This window comes from Dendrobates tinctorius, unplaced genomic scaffold, assembly GCF_039654945.1.
Source record: "Dendrobates tinctorius isolate UK_male_01 unplaced genomic scaffold, ASM3965494v1 ptg000051l, whole genome shotgun sequence".
In the NCBI taxonomy this organism is placed as follows: domain Eukaryota; kingdom Metazoa; phylum Chordata; class Amphibia; order Anura; family Dendrobatidae; genus Dendrobates; species Dendrobates tinctorius.
Genome location: NW_027361719.1, coordinates 7,401,359 through 7,408,601, shown reverse-complemented (window position 1 = coordinate 7,408,601; position 7,243 = coordinate 7,401,359). Strand labels below are relative to the sequence as shown.

The 7,243-nt window shown below is 39.7% G+C and overlaps 1 long non-coding RNA gene across 1 annotated transcript in view; it reads right to left on the bottom strand.

Moving 5' to 3' along the window:
* Nucleotides 1-2,188: 2,188 nt before the first annotated feature.
* LOC141091270 (uncharacterized) overlaps nt 2,189-7,243 on the bottom strand; it is a 31,138-nt gene continuing 26,083 nt past the window's right edge. The window contains exon 2 of the long non-coding RNA XR_012232469.1: nt 2,189-3,900. This is a non-coding gene — a long non-coding RNA (uncharacterized lncRNA). The remainder of the gene's footprint in view (nt 3,901-7,243) is intronic.

The window sequence follows — 7,243 nt, the reverse complement described above, 5'->3', positions numbered from 1 at the left end:
TTTGGAATGCAGACGTTGATGGAATGGTCTGTGGGCGTCATGTCACATTTGCAGAGCCCCTGATGTGCCTAAATGGTGGAAATCCCCCACAAGTAGCCCCATTTTGGAAACTAGACCCCCCAAAGAATGTATCTACATGTGTGGTGAACACCTTGAACCCCCCAGGTGCTTCACAAAAAATTAGAAAGTTGAGTTATGAAAATTAAAAAATCATTTTTTCCACAAAAATGTTATTTTAGCCCCAATTTTTTTTCACATGGGCAACAGGAGAAATTGGACCCCCAAAACTGTTTCTCCTGAGTACACTGATAATCCATATTTGGATGAAAACTACTATTTGGGCACACGTCTGGGCTCGGAAGGGAAGAACGTTTTGGAATTCAGACTTTGATGGAATGGTCAGCGAGGGTCATATCAAATTTGCAGAGTCCCTGATGTGCCTAAACAGTAGAAACCCCCGACAAGTGACCCTATATTGGAATCCATTTAGTATTTTCCTGGTATGTGAATTTTATAATGTGGTGGCATATACATAAATTGTGTAGCGTGCATCAGGTTGTCATTCGTGAGTTGTGTAGTGTACGTCAGTTTGGCATACGTGAGTTGTGTAGTTTACGTAAGATTGGCGTATGTGAGTAGTGTAAGTTGGAACTGAACTTTGTAGTCCATGAATGTGTGGTACAGTCTGAAGCATTTATTTTATACACAGGCCAGGTTTGTCGGAGCAGGTGTCGCATTGTCAAAGTATCCTTGCATATCTCCCTTTTGAAACAGACTAGGCACCTTTTTTCGACCTTCCTTTCTTTGCAGTTTGAGAGACCTCACTTGCAAAATGTTGGCTTGGTACAATACGAGCACCTTCAGTTCCAGAAGTACTGAGGCACACTCCTTTGTGACTGTCAAATATCAAGGCCTTATTCACTAACTCCTGGAACTGCAAGTATGATTGATGTAACAGTCTGGCCTACACATCGTCGTAGCACGAAGGCGTTGCACATTTCCATCTGTATGATGTGCACACCCAGCTTCTTTTTACCAAACCTTGGACATTCTCATGGCACTGTACGGCTGGAGGACTTTATCAGAGAGATCAACTCCCCCCATGTTGAGTGTGGTTTATTGACTTGTGTATTGGTACCTCATACAATGGTAGGGGTGCTGCCATCACTATGTATAGTGGTCAAGAAAAGGAGATCCCTCTTATCCTTGTATCCTTGTACTTTGCTCTCGCCCTTTCTGAGCAGCTACCCAATTAGAGACTTAGGGAGTGCGCTCTGATTTTTGCGCACAGTACCGCAGGCTGCGGTAGCTCGATCAGGGAGGGACTTGAAGAGTGGGATGCTGGTATAAATGTTATCTATGTAGAGATGATAACCTTGATCCAGCAGTGGGTGCACCAAATACCATACAATTTTCCCACTTACACCCAGTACAGATGCGCATTCTGGGGATTCAATCCGAGAGTCCTTCCCTTCATAAACCCTAAACTTGTGGGTGTATCCTGAGGAACTCTCACACAGTTTGTACAGCTGGGGAACATACACCTCAGAAAACTTGTTGCTGAAGTGCTCAATGACTGCCGAACTTTGAAAAGTCGGCCAAAGTTGGGGTAATCTCTGAGAGGACATTGTATATTATCATTGTGGTGCAAAAATTTGTGGATGGCTTCAAAACGTTTTTGGGTCGTGGTCTTGCAGAACACTGGAGTGTTATACAAAACGTCAACACTCAAATATTGTAAACTGTAGTGGTTTGTTTGCAGGGGTTAAAGAAATATATATATATAGTGCAATTTAAATGCATAACATTTATAGATTGTGATGGATACAACTTTAGGGCTCGTTCCGATGAGCATATTTTACGTATGTGTGCGTTCTGTTAAATCAGATGGCACACGGACCAATGTTATTCAATGGGGTTGTTCAAGTGACAGATTTTCACAAGCACCGATTATTTGTGTGAGAAAAAAGTCACGACATTCAGTATTCTCTTCTGTATTTGTCCATTCAAGTCTATGAGTGCACAAGTAAAATCAGACCCTATACTGATCATCAGCATAGCATTCGACTTTTACTGATAAATTCTTAACATAATTTACTAATGCCAATACGGATGACAAGCCAACGATTTTTTCAAGCGCTCATCTGAGCTGAGCCTTAGTCTGGCTTTAGACATCTATAACACCAAATTTTCCAGGCAGCAAAACGTTTTATTTCTTGTAGGTCTGTAATACCACATTTGCTTTAATAGAAAATTAGTGACTGTAAACATTAAAATTGGCAGAGCTGTTAGTGTAGCATACATTTTAGGGATCACCTGAGCATCTTATTACAGTATAAATATGAAAAACATATAAAATAAAATGCAAGGGCCCATGTATGATAGGTTGGTTTTTCAAACTATGTAGCATGACTGCATTTTGCAATATGCAGTATTTTGGTTTATTGTGTTTTAGGTTTTAGTTTCAGATGGAACACAATGTTTGTTGCTTTAAAACCACTTCATGCTGTAAATTATGACATTGTTCTTGACACATGAACACTTAGAAAGACATATACAGTGGCATGTAAAAATTTGGGCACCCCTGGTCAAAATTACTGTTATAGTGAACAGTTGCAAATGGGCACCCTGCATGATTAGTACCTAGTAGCACTCCCTTTGGAAAAGTATCACAGCTTGTAAGCACTTTTTGTAGCCAGACAAGAGTCTTTCATTTCTTGTCTGAGGGATTTTCGTCCATTCTTCCTTGGAAAATTCTTCCATCTGTGAGATTTCTGGGTTGTCTTGCATGCACTGCTATTTTGAGGTCTAGCCACAGATTTTCAGTGATGTTCAGATCAGGGAACTGTGAGGGCCATTGTAAAACCTTCAGCTTGCACCTTTTGTGGAAGTCTATTGTTGATTTTGACACGTGTTTAGCACCATTACCCATTTGTACAAGCCACCCTCTTTTCAACTTCAGCTTTTTTTACAGATGGTATTATGTTTGCATCAAGAGTTTGTTTAAATTTTGTTGAATCCATTCTTCCCTCTACTCATAAAATGTTCCCTGTGCAATTGGCTGCAACACAGCCCCAAAGCATGATTTATTGACCACTATGACTAATGGTTGGTGATATGTTCTTTTCCTGATATTCTGTGCCCTTTTTTCTCCACACATACCTTAGACTATTGTGGCCAAAGAGTTCCAGTTTAACCTCATTGGTCCAGAGTACTTGTTTCCAAAATGCATCAGGCTTGTTTAGATGTTCTTTTGCATACTTCTGATGCTGAATTTTATCGTGAGGACGCAGGAGAGGCTTTCTTCTGATAACTCTTCCATGCAAGCTATATTTTTGCAGGTGTCTCTGAAGAGTAGAACAAGGTACCACAACTCCAGTTTGCTAAATTTTTCCGTATGTTTTTTTCAGTCAACTGGAGGTTATGATTTGTCTCTCTAGCAATCCTACGAGCAGTTCTCACTGAAATTTTGCTTGGTTTACCAGACCTTCTCTTAAACTCCACTGTTCCTGTTAATTGCTATTTCTTAATTATATTTTAAACTGAGGAAAGGGCACCTTGAAAGCGCTTTGCTATCTTCTTATAGTCTTCTCCTGCTTTGTGGGTCTCCACCATTTTCATTTTCAGAGTTCTAGGCAGCTCTTAGAAGAACTCATGGCTGCTGTTTTTGTCACAAGGTTTGAGGAGGCTGTTTTTTAAAAACTGGAAAATTTGCATCACCTAGCCTTTCCGAACGATAACAGTGAAAAAAACATAACCCTAACAGGCTAATTAAGGTCTGAAACCTTGGTCAAAGCAATCTGAGCTCAGAAATCTCCAAGTTCCCAAACTTTTGCATCAGTCCACTTTCCTTCTTGTAATTTTTAAAATGAAACAAATGACAGTATTTTTCTTTTTTGCCTGAAATACAAAGAAAATGTATCACCCTTAACTTTAGTCCTTCTAGAGATCATTTCATCTTCAACTTGCTTAACTGTTCACAATAACAGTAATTTTGACCAAGAGTGCCCAAACTTTTACATGCTACTGTATGTCACTCGTATTAAAGCAGCAGCATTTTTTTTTTATTTTACCACTGGAGTGGTGCCGCTAATCTGAAGTCCCTGCCCCTAGTATTCTATATACCAGCCGCCATCATCTTCTGTTATTGCCGCTGCTAAGCGAAGAGCTTGTGACAGTTCCCTCTGACTTCTGGTCAGTCAGAAGTTGCAGTCACAGAATTGTGGTGCGGGACCGGTGCTGCACCAAGAAGAGATAAAGATGGCGGCTTATAAGTATAATACTAGGGTCATGGTACATATAATAATGGCACCACTATAGTGCTGACATGGAAAAACCACTGGAGTGATGCTTTACCCCCTTAATGACCCTCGATACACACTAAAACAGTGGCCGCAAAGGGGTCTTATTCCCTCATCGCCGTTTTAAAATGAAATCGGCTGACATGTACTGGAAAAGTTGCAATACCAATACGTCATAAGTCCTAAAGGGGTTAGAGTCAAAATTAGCATTGTTACTAGGGGGTTAAAAAAGCTTAGCTTTATTAACATTATTAATAAAATTATTTGAATTGTCATTATTAATTGTGTATGCTAATTACGCAGGCTGTTAATAAAACAAACCATCAAATCATAATAACATATGTCAGCATTTAGTGCTGCATCCAGAAAAGTATAGGAAGGGAATGGGACAAGACAACATAGCAACAATCCTTAATATGGCCACACCCAGACTCGGACTGACCCAGGGGAGAACAGGAATATCCCCTGATGGACCCCCATGCAGGAGTGGGCCACCACCCTCTTATATGAGCAGTACTTGGCACAATACACTTGATTCACTATATACATAGGCACCATCCTATTAATTTTACAATCTACTCAGTTTATTGCTATAGAAATTTGTGAATGAGGATAAAGTGATATTTGCATGCAGCTGGGGTTGATGTTACTGGTGGGCCCTCGGCACCCCAGTCCAACACTGGCCACACCTTTTAACTTACTTTATTACAGTTTTCAGCATAAATGAGTACACCACCTTTGAAAAGTAAAATTTTAATGAATATCTCACTGAACACAAGAACAATTTTCAAAATTTTGACAAGACATGAGTTTCTTAGAATTTTTTTAACGAATAACACGAAAGTATGGTTAATAATATAACTTTCATTATTAAAGCTTCAATTTTACTAAAATTAGTTGATGCAAAAATTGATACACTCCAGATAAAAACTCTTAATCTAATATTTTGTTTGACTTCCTTTCATGTTTTAAATGTCCTTTAGTCTATGGGCCCACGTAGTGTTTTAAAACGCACAGGTTGGTCACACTCTTCAAACATAGTGTTTGACAAGTGTGACCAGGTTTTTACTATTGAGGCCGCCTATGCAGCATCAATAGTAAAAGATAGAATGTTAAAAATGAATAAAAAATAAAAAATCGGGGTATATTTACCTTCCGACGTCCTGCGCTGCCATCCCGGGCCTCAGCGTTCCCAGCAATGCCTTGCGAGACCTGTGATGACGTTGGTCTCGCGTTACTATAGCGATCTCGCGAGACCGCGAGAGTCACGTGAGACTACGTCATCACGGAACCTTGCCACAAGGCATTACTGGGAACGCTTAGGCCGGGAATACAGCGCGGGACGTCGGAAGGTAAATATACCCCGATTTTTTATTTTTTATTCTTTTTTTTACAGGGATATGGTACCCAGGGCCTGGAGGACAGTCTCCTCTCCTCCACAGCGTGGGTACCAACCGCACATGAGACGCTTAACTTCGTGCATGGTGGGCATAGCCACATGCGGGAAGTAAGCGATTCTCATGCATTCCTATGGGTGCGGAATCGCGGCAATTCTTTGCGATTCCGCACAAAAGAATGATCATGCTGCGATTTTTTCCACGATGCGATTCCGCCGCGGAAAAAAGTGCAGCATTAGCACAGCATGTGCGGAATGCCATAGGAATGCATGGGGGGCGGTCTGTACACGATTTTTAAACGTTTTCGCGCCGAAAATCGAGGCAAAAACGCTTAAAAATCGCATCGTGGGCACACAGCCTTAAAGTCTCCTTTAAAGTCTTCTAGGCATGTAATGAACAAGTTGCGACAGATTGAAAAATCTATCTTTTCCATTCTTCATGACCTCTTTTTGAGCCTCGATGCTGGATGGAGAGTGAGGCTCAACCAGTCTCTTCAGAATTCCCCATAGGAATTTGATTGGTTTACGATCAGGAAATATACACTACACTCTACCCCGGTGTTAACTTCGGTGATCGGCCTAGATTTCACTGTGAGATGGTTGCATTTCCATCTTTGTTACATTTTTGTATCACTTTTTGTTACAGTATTCTGATAATAAATATCAGAATAAATATTAATTCTTCACAGACTCCAAAAATTACTGACAAAGACTAGTACTACAAAAGTACACAAATAGTAGGGCTAAACAATATGTAGATAACAGAACAATACACAGCGGTAATACCAAGACTAAACAAATAATGTTAATAATGTTCAAAAAAATGTATGAAATGGCAAATAACAATGTGTAAACTACTGACGTAACTAATGTGCAAATATGCAGGTAAAAAATAGAGATGTCATACAGTGTGCAAATAAATGAGATATACCAATACATGCTAACCCATGCTACAATGGCAAAAAAAGAGTGATCCTAGAGATCATTATTTTTATATATGCCATATTGCGTTGTGTTTGAGAATTATTTTTTCTATTTTCTCTTTTGGGATTAATAATTTCTCCATTTAGCATGTGATATTATCAACATATAGTTGATCTATTTTTCTGTAACTTTCTATGGACATGACATTATATATTGAGTGGGATGTACATTATTGTATATTGTATATCTGACTTTCCTTGATAAAATTAATTGGTGTGTGCAGATTCACCTCATTACAACATTGGGAGAGTTATTCTAATTATTGGATAGTATCCATGGTTGATAGGACATATGTTTCTGATAAAAAGAGTCCTGTCTGGTGTTTAAAGTGTATTACCTCTCCTCCCCCTCCTTTCACCCTCTAATAACCCCTATTTTCACTATCACAATTATGGGATTATCCATTTTTCTCGCCGCTGGTCCTATTCCAGCAGCAAGTGTTGATGTGCAACGCATACTGTGCTCCATGAAAAAATGTTCCCATTATTAGGAAGTTGGTCTCCCATACTGTTTGCTTATGCAGTGAATGCAAGGGCTGCCAAAAATTTGGAGGCACTCCAAT